This window comes from Somniosus microcephalus, chromosome 4 (assembly GCF_052327205.1).
Source record: "Somniosus microcephalus isolate GS21.2 chromosome 4, FLI_Smic_1.0, whole genome shotgun sequence".
Classification (NCBI taxonomy): domain Eukaryota; kingdom Metazoa; phylum Chordata; class Chondrichthyes; order Squaliformes; family Somniosidae; genus Somniosus; species Somniosus microcephalus.
The window spans coordinates 73793754-73810152 of NC_140990.1; the positions used below are offsets into that span (position 1 = coordinate 73793754).

Genomic DNA, 16399 nt, shown 5'->3' on the forward strand with positions numbered 1-16399 from the left:
CCCAATCGCACCTCCCAGCCCTCTCGCAGTCCGGTGCTTCCCTCCCCGGCTGCGGCTGAGTTATTATATCTTCTCGCACCTACGCTCCCGGTCGCAGCGCTTCGTGGCTTCGGTCGCTGCCCGGCCTTTTTCGCCGGTCGCGGTCTAGCTGTCTCACGACGCCGTTGCGTCCCCAGCCTGTCTGTACCGCGGCTTCCTTGCTCCACGCTGCCCCAGTCTCAGCGCCTCTGGGCCCGACTTCTGTCCGGCTCCTTTCCCCCTCGACCGTGGTCGAGTGCACCGCCCTTATCCTCCGGTTATTCTTTTTACTTTTCCCTTACTCACAGTCACCGTGGCCGGCTTGCTTCTCGTGCTGATCGGCTCACTCCTCACCGTGGCAGAAGGGACAGTCAGTGCCTGTTGCTGATGGAAGTCTTTGTCTCTGAATTCTTCCTCCTTTCCAGCTCTGCAGACTCGAGTTTTCTCCCAGCAGAATGACGAGGGCGGTTGCCTCTTCTCGACGCTCGTTAACTGCTTCGGAAGTATTGTTGCCGCAGGGTACGATCGGACTCGTCGCCACTGTAAAGTCTGTGGGTTGTTTAGTTAATTAATACACAGACTACCAGAGTAACTTAAAACAGGACTTTACTATTCGAAGGTCAGGGCGAATCTGCCCAATAAATCCTGACACAGCACTTATATACCGGTGTGGTCACCGTCGGTATTACAGTATACAGAAGCCAACAAAGTAGTACAACACCTAAAGTAGTTCTCTTAAAGGTGGACGGTTACATACAATAGTTCTCTTAAAGGTAGACGGGTACATACACTACAGGTTTCTGTATCATTTATTGATTCATTTAGTTTATTGCCCAATCTCAATCAGACGGGCGGGTCATCTTGCTGTCCGGCGGAGGCGAGGTTCCCCAGTGGAGGGCTCTCTACGCGGGGGTCCTTCCCTGCACCATTGGGGATCTGGGGTGGAGACTGTTGTAAGGAGCTGTCGTGTGCAACAGTTTTTAAGCTCCTTTCCGGACTCCAAGGCCAGATGTGTTTTTTGCGGCCTAGAGGAGTCCATGGGCCGTGTATACATTCAGTGTGAGAGGTTGCAGCCCCTGTATAGTTACCTGAAGGGGCTGCTCCTCAACTCTTGGTTACACTTTAGCCCCATGCCCCTAATCTTTGCCCGCCTGGTGCGGAGGCGGGTGGGTAAGTCGGAGGATCTTCTCCTGGACCTGCTCTTGGGCCTGGTGAAAACAGCAATTTGTAGGCCCAGGATGGCTGGGGCCCATGGGGGGGTCACTCTGGCTGCCTGCCTCTCTCCCGTGGTCTTGTCCCTGCCCGAGTGGCCCTGGAGAGGGAGCAGGCAGTGTCCACCGGTTCACTTGATACCTTCCCCAACCGGTGGGCACGGAAGGTATCAAGAGGCGATAATCGATCCTCACAATCACATTGTGATGTAATTATTAATTGTGTGTGTGTCACAAATACATTTCTTCTATTTTGATACAAAAAGCTCTACTAGACATGTTAAACGACTAGTTATTTAATCAGGGCTGCAGCTGCTGAAAGGTTGACTGTACTGAGGTTTGTGGCCAGAGCTGGCAGACGTGTTGTTCTGAAGTCTGATGTCTCACACCTGAAGAGTCTGTTAATGTCGTGTTGTAATGACCTTTTTCTGTTGCCTGGTGTCAGAAATAGAAATCAAAGGGAGATGATGCCCCACTCTTTTAATCAACTCTGACACATTTCCATGCATTTCCTTTCTTAATTTACAAAGATCACAACTCCATTAGTGAACAATGGATTGCCAGTCTGCCACCTTTTTAGTGAGGCTTGAAAGGATTCGCTGTGAAGCTACACCTGCCCATCTGTCTGTGTGTCACTGTGTTTGGATTGTGTTAGACAACAGTCCTAATATCTCGCCTACATTCATTACAATTTTTGAAATGTTAGATTGTACTTGGAATAAGCTGAGTTTCAGTCTGACAATTCTGAAATTGGGAGCTGTTAATGATTTCTGTTTTTCACATAACTATATGGTGATGTGATCAATCAAAGCAAATTAAAAGATGCTGCTATTTACTGAACACAACTGAATAATTCTACAAGGATGCTATCGCAGTCTTCCTCAGTATTAACTACACCCCCCAATTTAGTGTCATCAGCAAATTTTGAAATTGTACTTCTGATTCCCAAGTCCAAATCATTCATGTAAATGGTGAACAACAGTGGTCCCAGCACTGATCCCCGTGGAACACCACTTCCCACCTCCGCCCATCTGAGTAAATACCTTTAACTCATCCCGTCACTATAACTGGACTTGTCTCCATTCCCGTGCCGAGGGGATTGCTGTACCAGACGGGAGTTGGTTTCACAGGTGTTTACTGAACAAAGTCTGCAGGTGAACTAACTGATACAACACAATATACAGGCTTATATAGCCCGAGTGGCCATTACCGGCATTACAGTACACAGGGGGCTCTTAAAGGCACATACACTACAGAGATCACCTGCGCTGCGCCCGTCCACGCCGATATTGGGCAGCGCCGGAAGTTTTGCGCCTTAGGAGGCCCGTGCAACATCTGAATTCGCGCCTCAATCCCCTTTGGGGGCGATGCGACCCAATATCGCGCCAGGCGGCGATAAGTTTCATCTGGCTATAAACTTTGCACAGCGCCAGTTCTAACACCTCAAGCGGGGCTTTATCCAATTTCTAGGCCCATAATTTTATTGTAAAATAATTCAGGGACTCTCATCAGAAATTAAGGGGAAAGATCAGACAGCGGTTCTTAAACGAACACTGCAGCCCCGACAAGTCAATCAGCTATATATCTAGAATATTAAACTCCAGCCCAGTTATAAGGGTTATTAACATCAGCAGAAAAAAAACCCCAATGGTCAGAATCAACATGGTTCAGCCCTGGATGTGATTAACAGCAGCAATAACAGCAGAATCCAACCCCTGCAATCACATGTGAACTCACTGGTGTCTCAGCAGGTTGGATGACAGAGTGAATCCCTTCCCACACACGGAGCAGGTGAACGGCCTCTCCTCAGTGTGAACATGCTGGTGTGTCAGCAGGTGGGATGACTGAATGAATCCTTCCCACATATGGAGCAAGTGTACGGCCTCTCCTCAGTGTGAACATACTGGTGTGTCTGGAGACTGGACGAGCAAGTGAATCCCTTCCCACACACGGAGCAGGTGAATGGCCTCTCCTCAGTGTCAACTCACTGGAGTGTCAGCAGATTGGATGACTGAGTGAATTCCTCCCCACACACGGAGCAGATGAACGGCCTCACCCCAGTGTGAACTCGCTGGTGTGTCAGCAGATTGGATGAGTGAGTGAATCCCTTCCCACACACGGAGCAGGTGAATGGCATCTCCCCAGTGTGAACTCGCTGGTGTGTCAGCAGGTGGAATGACCGAATTAATCCTTTCCCACACACGGAGCAGGTGAATGGCCTCTCCCCAGTGTGAATGCGCCGGTGTTTCAGAAGGTCGGAGGAATTAGTGAGTCCCTTCTCACACACTGGGCAGGTGAACGGCCTCTCCCCAGTGTGAATTCGCTGGTGTCTCAGCAGGCTGGATGAGTGAGTGAATCCCTTCTCACACATGGAGCAGGTGAACGGCCTCTCCCCAGTGTGACTGTGTCGATGAGTTTCCAGTTGGGACGGGTAATTGAATCCCTTCCCACAGTCCCCACATTTCCACCGTTTCTCCATGGTGCGGGTGTCCTTGTGTCTCTCCAGGTTGGATGATCAGTTGAAGCCTCGTCCACACACAGAACACGTGTACGGTTTCTCCCCACTGTGAACGGTGCGATGTTTTTTCAGGCTGTGTAACTGGTTAAAGCTCTTTCTACAGTCAGTGCACTGGAACACTCTCACTCGGGTCTGTGTGTCTCGGTGCTTTTCCAGTCACACTGATGTTTCAAATCTTTTCCCACACACAGGACAGACAAACATTTCCCCTTCCATATTCAAAGGCTGATGATATTCCCTGTAAAAGTAGTTTACAAAAGTCATCACTGTAAGTTCAGGATTAAAATGCAGAACAGATAATTCTAGTTTCTATGGAACATTCTTTCCTCTCTTATTACATAGAATTACATAGATTGTACAGCACAGAAACAGGCCATTCGGCCCAACTGGTCCATGCGGTGTTTATGCTCCACACGAGCCTCCTCCCATCTCTCTTCATCTCACCCTATCAGCGTCTCCTTCTATTCTTTTCTCCCATGTGTTTATCCAGCTTCCTCTTAAATGCATCCATGCTCTTCGCCTCAACTACTCCCTGTGGCAGCAAGTTCCACATTCTCAGCACTCTCTGGGTGAAGGAGTTTAATCTAAATAGGACTTTCCTGGGCAGCCAATGAGCACTGCTGCCTCTTTTGTGCATTTCCTGGCGCGGCTAAATAGTTGATATTTTCTAATCAAAAAGAGCTGAGCTCGGCAGCGTTAGTCCTGTTTTGCCTCCTTTGGGGACCAGGTGTACGAGCAGAGTGAGCACAGCCTTCATAGGAACCGCAATAAAATTGTTACAGTTGTGAAGGAACTTTGTGTCAGTGCACTGGACCACAAACAAAGTATGTGTGTCAATTATTGTCTGACTGCGCGACTGAGAAGCGCCTTGGGATGTTTTAAAGGCGCTATATAAATACAAGTTGTTGTTGGTGTATAGCGTACTCTGTTTAAAGTTAGTGAAATGATCGATAACCAAGGAAGATCATTTTTTTGTTTGGTTCTGTTAGTTTTCATAGAATCATGGAAGCGGACACCACCAAGGAGGCCATTCGGCCGGTCGGGCCTGTGCTGGCTCTTAGAATGAGCACTTGTGCTTAGTCCCACATCCCTGCTTGTTGTCTGCAACCCTGTAAGATCCTCATCCTCCAGTACCCGTCCAACTCCCTTTTAAAATCATTTAAAATCATATCATAATCCTACCGCCTCCCGGAACCGTCTCTTCCGCTTCAGTCCAGCGCCACCACATGCACTGCGCATGCTCAGAGCACCGTCCAGTTCCGCGTCTGCGCACTGGGTTCCTGTGGTCATTGATAGGGCACTTTCAGCCGCGCGGGTGATTTTGCGTAAACACATCGCCATTGGAAGCCGCAATTGGTCAACAGCACATTTTTTTTATCAGCCCTTCGATATTGGGGCCGGTGGGGCAATCAACAAAATTAATTAATAAATTATACAGAAATCCACATGCCCGGGCCCTCCGCCATCGTGTGAAGTACGCTGGCCGCCGATTTTCAGTTACCAACTCATACCTCAGGCCTCGTCCAGTCCGGTTTAATTGCTAAATGTTTACTAACTGTGTTTTCTAACTTCAGTGCAGTCCTGTTATTCAGAGGGAAACTTACGAGGCCCATTCTTTTGTAAGTCTTACCTGAGAAGCTGTTAATGGCTTTAATAAGCTGGCAGCAATTTTTTTTTCAAGGTGGAAATAGGTGAAAAACACCTCTAGCAATCCATCAAAACACGCGGGACAGAGAAGTCCACTTCAGCAGCACACTTGCCACAGGATTCAATATCGATCCCCTCCATCACTGGTGCACTTTGTCTGCAGTGTGTACGATCTACAAGATGACCAAAGGTCAGGCCGTGTGGAGTCAAGGGCCAAGTAGCATGTTTTGGTGAAAAGATGGCTACAAAACAGAAATCAGAGAGTAAGAGCTAAGGGAAGTGTCTCGGACTGGCAGAAAGTGAGAAGATCCGTGCTGGGACCCATGTTGTTCACCATTATATGGACTCAAAAATTGGAGGCATGTTGCAGATGATACCAAGTTGGTCCTTGTGGAGACCAAGTCTTCACACTGAGGACACCCTCCATTGTACTGTGCGGCACTACCACTGTGCTAAGTGACATAGACCTAACAGTTCAAAACTGGGCAGCCACGAGGCTCTGTGGGCAATCAGCAATTGCAGAATGTATTCCACCACAAACTGCAACAGGGAAAGTAAGCTGCGAGGAGGACACAAAGGGGTATAAACAGGTGAGTGGGCAATAAGGTGGCAGATGGAATATAATGTGAGGAAATGTGAGGTTATTCACTTTGGTAGGAAAAATAGAGAAACAGAATATTTTTTAAATGGTGAGAAAATATTAAATGTTGGTGTTCAGAGAGATTTTGTTGTCCTCGTACAGGAAACACAGAAAGTCACGAGGGGTCTGGACAGAGTAGATAGAGAGAAACTTTTCCCGTTGGCAGAAGGGTCGAGAACCAGAGGACACAGATTTAAGGTGATTGGCAAAAGAAACAAAGCGACATGAGGGAAAACTTTTTTACGCAGCGACGGAAGTGGTGGAAGCGGAGACACTCAATGTTTTCAAGGGGAGACTGGATAGGCACCTGAGGGAAATAAACTTGCAGGGCTACGGAGATAAAGCGGGGAATGGGACTGACTGGATTGTTCTACAGAGAGCCGGCACGGACTCGATGGGCCAAATGGCCTCCTTCTGTGCTGTTATTACTCTATGAGTGGTTAGGATCTGGAATGCACTGCATGAAAGGGTGGTGGAGGCAGATTCAATCACGGCTTTCAAAAGGGAATTGGATAAGTACCTGAAAGAAAAAAAATTGCAGGGTTACGGGGAAAGGGCGGGGGTGTGGAACAAGCCGAGGTGTTCTTGCAGAGAGCCGGCATGGGCTCGATGGGCTGAATGGCCTCCTTCTGTGCTGTAACCATTCTATGAGTCTATAAAAGTTAGCTTGCAGGTACAGTAAACAATTAGGAAGGCAAATGGCATGTTGGCCTTTATTGCTAGGGGGTTGGAGTATAAGAGTAAGGAAGTTTTACTACAATTGTACAGGGCTCTGGTGAGACCACTCCTGGAGTACTGGGTACAGTTCTGGTCTCCTTATCTGAGAAAGGACATACATGCCTTAGAGCTGGTGTAACGATGGTTCACTAGATTGATCTCTGGGATGAGAGGGTTGTTATATGAGGAGAGATTGTGTAGAATGGGCCGATACTCTCTGGAGTTCAGAAGAATGAGAGGTGATCACATTGAAATATATAATATTCTGAGGGAGATTGACAGGGTAGATGCTGACAGCTTGTTTCCACTGGCTGGAGAGTCTAGAACCAGGGGTCATAGTCTCAGGATTAGGGGTTGGCCATTTAAGACTGAGATGCGGAGGAATTTCTTCACTCAGAGGGTTGTGAATCTTTGGAATTCTCTATCCCAGAGGGCTGTGGAGGCTGAGTCGTTGAGTATATTCAAGGCTGAGAGAGATAGATTTTTGGACTCTAGGGGAATCAAGGGATATGGGGTTCAGACGAGAAAGTGGAGTTGAGGTCGATGATCAGCCATGATCTTATTGAATGGTGGAGCAGGCTCGAGGGGCCATATGGCCCACTCCTGCTCCTAATACTTACGTTCTTATGTTCTTATAACCTCATGGCCCAGCATACCCCTCACTCCTCTATCATCATCAAACCAGAGGACTAACCCTGATTCAAAGAGGAGTGCAGAAGTGCATGCTGGGAACAGCACCAGGTGTACCTGAAATGAGAAGCCAACTTGGTGAAGCTAAAACACAGGACTACATGCATGCTAAAGAGAGGAAGCAGCATGCTATAGACAGAGCCAAGCAATCCCACAATCAAAGCATCAGATCAAAGCTCTGCAGCCCTGCCACATCTAGTCACGAATGGTAGTGGACAAGTAAGCAACTAATAGGAGGAGGAGGCTCCATGAACATCCCCATCCTCAATGATGGTGGAGACCATCATATAAGTGCAAAGGACAAGGCTGAATCATTTGTAACTTTCTTCAGTCAGAAGTGTCGAGTGGATGATCCTTCTCTACCTGCTCCTGTGTCAACAACAACCACTTGCATTTATATAGCGCCTTTACTGCCTTAAAATGTTCCCAGGCTCTTCACAAGAACGTTATCAGACAAAATATGACACCAAACCACGTAAGGAGATATTAGGACAGGCAAAAATCTTGGTCAAAGACATAGTTTTTAAGGATCACCTTAAAGAAGGAGAGAGGCAGGTAGGTTTTCTGAATCCCAGACCTGCGGGCCTCGGCAGATGAAGGCACGGCCGCCAATAGTGGAGCAATAAAAATCGGGGATGTTCAAGAGCCCAGATTTAGAGGAGCACAGATATTTTGGAGGGTTGAACATAAGAAATAGGAGCAGGAGTAGGCCAATCGGCCCCTCGAGCCTGCTCCACCATTCAATAAGATCATGGCTGATCTGATCCTAACCTCAAATCTTCTATCACTCTCCATCCCACCCGAACCCATGTGATCTCCCGGGAGAGGCGAAAAACCAGATAAAAAACCCAATGGCCAATTTGGGAGAAAAAATCTGGGAAATTCCTCTCCGACCCATCTAGGCGATCGAAACTCGTCCAGGAGATCACTCTGTCCCTATATTTTCTACAGTACTTACTTTCTGTAAAGGCGATCTCCACCCCAGCCAGGAACAGGAATAGAACCATCTCCTGAAATCTAACACAGAATTAGAACACAAGAAGTAGGAGCAGAACCAGGCTACACGGCCCCTGGGCCCGCTCCACTGCCCACAGGGCCATGACCATTCTGAACCTAGACTCATGTCCAATTTCCTGCCCGCTCCCCGTAACCCTTAATTCCCTTTACTTCTAGGAAACTATCTATTTCTGTTTTAAATTTATTTAATGATGTAGCTTCCACAGCTTTCTGGGGCAGCAAATTCCACAAAACTACCACCCTCTGAGTGAAGAAGTTTCTCCTCATCTCAGTTTTGAAAGAGCAGCCCCTTATTCTAAGATTATGCCCCCTAGTTCTAGTTTCACCCATCATTGGGAACACCCTCACCGCATCCACCCGAACAAGCCCCTTCACAATCTTATATGTTTCAATAAGATCGCCTCTCATTCTTCTGAACTCGAATGAGGAGAGTCCCAATCTACTCAACCTCTCCTCATATGACCACCCCCTCATCCCCGGGATTAACCGAGTGAACCTTCTTTGTACTGACTCGAGAGCAAGTATGTCTTTTCTTAAGTATGGACACCAAAACTGTATGCAGTATTCCAGGTGTGGTCTCACCAATACCTTGTATAACTGCAGCTATACCTCCCTGTTTTTATATTCTATCCCCCTAGCAATAAAAGCCAACATTCCATTGGCCTTCTTGATCACTTGCTGCACCTGCATACTAACTTTTTGAGTTTTGTGCACCAGGACCCCCAGATCCCTTTGTACTACAGTACTTTCCAGTTTCTTGCCATTATGATAATAACTTGCTCTATGATATTTCCTGCCAAAGTGCATAACCTCACACTTTCCAGTATTGTATTCCATCTGCCAAATCTCTGCCCACTTACTTAGCCTGTCTATGTCACTTTGCAGGTTTTTTATGTCCTCCTCATTCACTACTTTCCCTCCCATCTTTGTATCATCTGCAAACTTTGATATGTTACACTCGGTCCCCTCCTCCAAATCGTTAATATAGATTGTAAAGAGTTGGGGACCCAGCACTGACCCCTGCGGAACACCACTAGTTACTGATTGCCAGTCTGAGAATGAACCATTATATCCCAACTCTCTGCTTTCTGTTAGAGAGCCAATCCTCCACCCACACCAGAATATTACCCCCAATCCCGTGATTTTTTATCTTGAGCAATAATCTTTTGTGTGGCACCTTGTCAAATGCCTTTTGGAAGTCTAAATACACTACATCCACTGGTTCTCCTTTATCCACCCTGTATGTTACTTCCTCAAAGAACTCAAGCAAATTTGTCAAACATGACTTCCCCTTCATGAAACCATGCTGAGTTTGTCCTATTAAATTATGTTTATCCAAATGTCCCATTACTGTCTCCTTAATAATGGACTCTAACATTTTACCAACCACAGATGTTAGGCTAACAGGTCTATAGTTTCCAGCCTTCTGCCTACGACCCTTTTTAAATAAGGGTGTTACATTAGCAGTTTTCCAATCTGCCGGGACCTTTGCTGAGTCCAGGGAGTTTTGGAAAATGATTACCAATGCATCCACAATCCCTACCGCCACTTCCCTCAAGACCCTAGGATGTAAGCCATCAGGTCCAGGGGATTTATCCGGCTTGAGTCCCATTATTTTACCAAGTACCACTTCCTTAGTGATTTTAATCGTATTTGGCTCCTCTCCCCCTAGAGCCCCCTGTTTGTCCAGTGTTGGGATATTCTTAGTGTCCTCTACCATAAAGACTGATACAAAATATTTGTTCAGCGTTTTTGCCATCTCCATGTTTCCCACCATTAATTTCCCGGTCTCATCCTCTAAGGGACCAACATTTACTTTAGCCACCCTTTTTCTTTTTATATAACTATAGAAACTTTTGCTATCTGTTTCTATATTTTTTGCTAATTTACTTTCATAATCTATCTTCCCTTTCTTAATCAATCTTTTAGTTATTTTTTGCTGTCTTTTAAAGACTTCCCAATCTTCTATCCTCCCAGTAGATTTGGCTACCTTATATGCCCTTGTTTTTAGTCGGGTACTATCCTCAGTGGAATATATTTATTTTGGAAGTTGTAAAATAACTGCTTAAATGTACACCACTGATCATGTACCGTCTTACCCTTTAATCTATTTTCCCAGTTTACTCTAATCAATTCCTCTCTCATACCTTCATAGTCTCCTTTATTCAAGCTCAGCACGCTTGTTTGAGATCCAACCTTCTCACCCTCTACCTGAATATGGAATTCAGCCATGTTATAGTCACTCATTCCAAGGGGATCCTTTACTAGGACATTTTTAATTAATCCTGTCTCATTACACAGGACCAAATCTAAGGTTGCTTGCCTCCTGGTCGGTTCAGTTACATACTGCTCAAGAAGCCCATCCCTAATACACTCAATAAACTCATCCTCAAGGCTGCTCTGCCCAATTTGATTTGTCCAGTTAATATGATAGTTAAAATCCCCCATAATTATAGCTGTTCCCTTATTACAAGCCTCAACTATTTCCTGATTAATACTCCATCCAACAGAGTTGCAACTGTTCGGAGGCCTATAGACTACGCCTACTAGTGTTTTTTTCCCCTTATTATTCCTTATCTCCACCCAAACTGTTTCACTTTCCTGCTCCTTTGACCCAATATCATTTCTCTGTATTATAGTGATTCCTTCCTTTAGTAACATAGCTTCCCCTCCCTTCCTGCCTGTCCTTCCTGATTGTTAAATAACCTGGTATGTTTAATTTCCAGTCATGGTCACCCTGCAGCCATGTTTCTGTAATGGCCACAAGATCATACCCATATGTAATTATTTGTGCCGTTAACTCATTCATTTTGTTACGAATGCTACGTGCCTTCAGATACAGAACTTTCAAATATGTTTTGTGACACTTAGTTCCTGTTTTTTCCCCTTTTACTACTTTACCTTTTACTCCATACCTTCTGTCCCTTCCTGACACGTTCTGTTTTTTAATTCCCCCACTGCTACCTAAGTCTATGACCTTCTCCATTGTCATTTCTGTTATTTGCTCTCCAGAAACCTCCCCTCCACTAATTAGTTTAAAGCCCTCGCTACAGCCCTAGTTATATGATTCGCCAGGACTCTAGTCCCAGCACTGGCCAAGTGGAGTCTGTCCCAACAGAACAGCTCCCTCCTGTCCCAGTACTGGTGCCAGTGTCCCAAGAAGCAAAACCCATTTCTCCGTGAGCCTCAATGGGGTCCACCAGCTCCCACATTTTGCAACAGTGACACATCACCTGTTCACCCATATCTGTGTAATTAATTAAATTTCTTATTATTAGTTATGAAGATCCTCTGCCCCGATATAGATGATAATATTACACCACTATTTAATAGGACTTACCAACTTAAAGGTATGGAAGAGAAGGAAGAGAACCTACCAACCAGTTGATCACCAACCTCCCTCGTGGAAGCTGTCTGGGGGACCTATCCGGTTGAATTGTCTCACTGCTCCACGTCCGCAGTGTTGGATTAGCCTGAGAGAGGGAAGCAAAACAGAGCAACAAGCACCCCCTCACCTCCCACTTGCCCGAACTCTGCCACTTACCAAATTCTACTTACACTCAATGCGACCGCACTCAGCGCTACCGCACTAAGCCCACCCCTTTTTATACCCAGATTCTACTTCCGGTTTCAACTCCCCAACAGCTTAATTTACTCTAAAAAATTTAACTTACTTCAAATCATTCACTTTTTTACTCACTAAAATTCAGTAAATGCACTTAAAAGACTTTTTCTGCCACTTACCAAAGTCTGCTTAACTCAATGTGACTTGCTGGAGGAGGTTTCAGAGATGGGGAGGAGCAAGGCCATGGAGGGAATTGAAAACAAGGATGAATGTTTTAAATTTGAGGTGTTGCCGGATAGGGAGCCAATGTAGGTCGGTGAGCACAGGGGTGATGAGTGAACGAGACTTGGTGTGAATCAGGAGATGGGCAGCAGAGTTCTGGAGGAGCTGAAGCTTACGGAGGGTGAAATATGGGAGGCTGACTAGGAGAGCATTGGTATAGTTGAGTCTGGAGGCAACAAAGGCATGGATGAGGGTTTTAGCAGCAGATGAGCGGAGGCAGAGGCAGAGTTAGGCAATGTTACGGAGGTGGAAGGAGGAGGTGTTGGTAACAGAGAGAATATGTGGTCGGAAGCTCAGCTCAGGGTCAAATGGGATGTCAAAGTTGTGAACAGTCTGGTTCAGCCTCAGACAGTCGGCAGGAAAGGGATGGAGGTGGTCGCTCGGGAATGAGAGAGTGGCGGGGGCCTCGTAGGCTCGAGCATTAATCAACCGCCCCCGGGGAAAGGGCTCCCTAGGCCCGAGCATTAACCCACTCCTGGATAAGTGTCTCGGAGGCTCGAGCATTAATCCACCCACTGGGTGAAGGCTCCCTAGGCCCGAGCATCAACCCACCACTGGATAAGTGTCTCGGAGGCCCGAGCATTAATCCACCCACTGGGTAAAGGCTCCCTAGGCCCGAGCATTAATCCACCCCCTGGGTAAAGGCTCCCTAGGCTCGAGCATTAATCCACTTCCTGGTTAAGGATCCTGTAGTCCTGAACATTAATCCACCCCTGGATAAGTGTCTCGGAGGCCCGAGCATTAATCCACCACCCCCGGGGAAGAGCTCCCTAGGGCCGAGCATTAATCCACCGCCCCCGGGGAAGAGCTCCCTCAGCCTGAGCATTAATCCACTTCCTGGGAAAGGATCCTGTAGTCCCGAGCATTAATCCACTTCCTGGGTAAGGATCCTGTCGTCCCGAGCATTAAACCATCCCTGGGGGAAGGCCCCATAGGCCCGAGCATCAACCCACACCCTTAAATCCTACCCTCTGAATTCTATTTTGTAGCTGTCTTTCCATCCATTCTGTTACCTGACCGTTGACCCCACACAGCCTGACCTTGGTCATCTTGTAGACCGTATATACTGCAGACACAGTGCACCAGTGGTGGAGGGGATAGATATTGTGGCAGATGCGCTGATGAAGTGGATTTCTCTGTCCCGTGTGTTTTGGTGGATCGCTGGTGGTGTTCTTCACCTCTTTCTGTAAAGTCTGTGGGTTGTTTAGTTAATTAATACACAGACTACCAGAGTAACTTAAAACAGGACTTTACTATTCGAAGGTCAGGGCGAATCTGCCCAATAAATCCTGACACATCACTTATATACTGGTGTGGTCACCGTCGGTATTACAGTATACAGAAGCCAAACAAAGTAGTGCCACACCTAAAATAGTTCTCTTAAAGGTGAACGGTTACATACAATAGTTCTCTTAAAGGTAGACGGGTACATACACTACAATCCTCCCTTTTTAGCTTACAACATACTTATTCCCCATTAAACATAACATATAATCAACTTCATGTAAAACAATTCACAGATATAGTCTCTGCGGGAAACAGTTCACAGATTCAGTCTCTGCGGGAACAGTTCACAGATTCAGTCTCTGGTCTTGACTCGGTCCGAACAACATCTCTGTGGTGTAGCTGGTTCACATTTCTAGCGTGACTCATCCAATAGTCTTTCCCTTGCCTTAACAGCTTGAACTTCCGTCCTGCTGAACCAGCAGTGCTGACTTTTACAAACAGCTGGACTGCCTTGGTAATTTTTCCTACTTTCCAACTGATTTGGCCCCCTTCGTAGGGCCCACGTGCATGATCTGATAGAAGTGATAATGATTTAGATGGTTATCACCTTCTGCTTCGTCTTTTTCTTTTCTGCTTCTTGGAGACTCTCGGGGCTCCCTTATCCACTGCCAGCTGTAGTGCCACCATCTCCCTATGTTCCTTAGACTTTAAGTGCTTCATCCTGATTTCTGCACTTTGGGAGTTTTCATCACATGCTGGGCAGACCAAGTCATCGTAATATTCCGTGTCACTCAACAGGTCATGGTAATATTCGGTGTCGTCCTGAGCTAGTCTAGTGAGAGGGCCTGCTACTTCTTCCTTACCCAACTGGACGTTAGCCGACTGTTGTTCCCTCCCTAGACATCTTTCCTGAAGAGACTTCTTCATGCGTTCATATTCATCCCGCTCTTCCTGGGTTTCCTGCCAATCCTTCACTAATGACCTCATTTGTGATTCCAATACTTCCCCTTCCATCGGGGATTGATTGATCGGGCTATTCAATCCTTCTACTGGAGCAGCTGTTTCAACATTCTGTAGTTCACATTGACGTGATTCAGCGTACTTTCGGCAGCCCCGTAAAATCTGTGTTGCAACCTCAACTATTCCCCAAACTTTTGAGAGCTCCGAACCCCTTCCCTTTGAAGATTGAAGCTCATGTTCAAATGGTTCCCATTGCAGAGTCTTGTCTCTCAGCATATGAAGGAGTTGGCTGACCGTTAACTCTTCCACGGGGACCCTGTGGATCAGAGTCTTCTCCATTTCATCCACCTTTTCCTCCAATGCTTTCACCTTTTTTTCCTCTTGTACTTTGGCTTTCAGCGCTCGGAGAAGTTGCGCCTTGATGCTGTCTAGCTCATGTTCAGGGGCCATTCTTACAGTCTCTGTGTTTCTTACAGTTTCCTTTTCTTCCACTGAAAGGATTCCCAGTTGAATCTGTTCTTCAAGTTGTTGAACCTCGGCCATTGCCGCCTCATATTTGTCTTGGGTTTCCTTCAATATTTTTATGAGTTCTTGGACATCTTGACTTTCATGTTCTGCCATGTCTTTCACCTCTAATTTCTCATCTATGGATGGAACTTCTACCGATGAGTCTGTCTTGGCCTTGAGCTCATCAAGAATTTCCTGCAGCCTTTGGACTTCTTGCTCATGTTCAACCTTTAGTTGCTCATAAGCTTCCACTGAAACTAGCTTTTCGGAGGTTGCCGAGTTAACCCCTTCCAGGATTGTAGCCTGGGCCTGTTCATACTTTTCCTTCAACTTCTCAAACTCTGCTTGTAAGGAGTCGTAGAGAAGAACTGGAATAAAATCCTGGCTTCCTGAAGATTCCTCTTCATTTGCTTCTTTCTGCAAATATTCTAACTCCTGAACATCATAAGGGAGATGTGATCGGTGATTGGTCACGATGGCTCTATGGTCGCTCTCTGCTTGAGCTAGCTGATTCTGTTGTCTTTCCAGATTCTCCCATTCGGTGTCATAGAACTTTTTCATTGTTTTCATCTCTTGTACGAGACGGTAACTCAATTGTTCTAATTGTTGTCGTAATTTGAAATAAAGTTGAGTCCGAGCTCGGTGTTCTTCCGTCATGGATATGTCCTTAAACTGAACAGACTCAGAATTCTCTGTCAAACTATGTTGTCGTTGTTCGGTGGAGCTCTGTTCTGAAACTTTGTTCTTCTCTGGAGCATAAGCCTTTATGCATGCCTTCGTTTTTCCAACCTTAGCCGGCAAGTCCATTTTAGCCTTGTCTTTCACATTTGGGTTGGTCTTATCGTCATCCGATTCAGAATCTGAGCTGATTGTCTGCACCGAGTCCTCACTTGTTATGGCTTTTAGATAGTGCCATTCCATGTCTATTTTCTTGATCCACTCCCGTCCTAGAAGTGGTGGTCCTCCCTCAGGTAGTACGTATAAGTTCATTCTTGGGTGTTCTTTACCCCTATCTCTCACCTTGACACTTATCTTTCCCATGGGGTATACTTTATGCCCCGTGTATGTCTGCAATAAGAACTTGGTATCTCTTAAGGGTATATGTGAGAATAGCTGGTGGTAATCCCTTCGATTTATGACTGATAGAGCTGATCCAGTGTCCAACTCCATTTTCACTTGGACTCCAGCTATTTTTAGCATGACCCAGATAGTTTGTAGGTCAGCTTCCTTACTCACATTGTGAATTCTCAGACTACCCAGCTCCTGGCCGTTTGGGTCTGAGTCCGAATTCTGTTCGTCTGGACTCTTCTCAGCCACCTTGTGTACCTTGTTGTACTTTTCCTGTGATGGCTTCCTTTGGTTGTTGGTCCTTTGGTTGCTGGTCTTCTTCCCTGACCGGC

The 16399-nt window shown here is 46.3% G+C and overlaps 2 pseudogenes; one reads left to right on the forward strand and one right to left on the reverse strand.

Annotated features, from left to right (window-relative positions):
• Positions 1-3723, reverse strand: part of LOC147119231 (uncharacterized) — a 108533-nt pseudogene extending 104810 nt beyond the window's left edge.
• The window catches only part of LOC147119232 (uncharacterized), a 125322-nt pseudogene that overhangs the window by 80635 nt on the left and 28288 nt on the right, over positions 1-16399 (forward strand).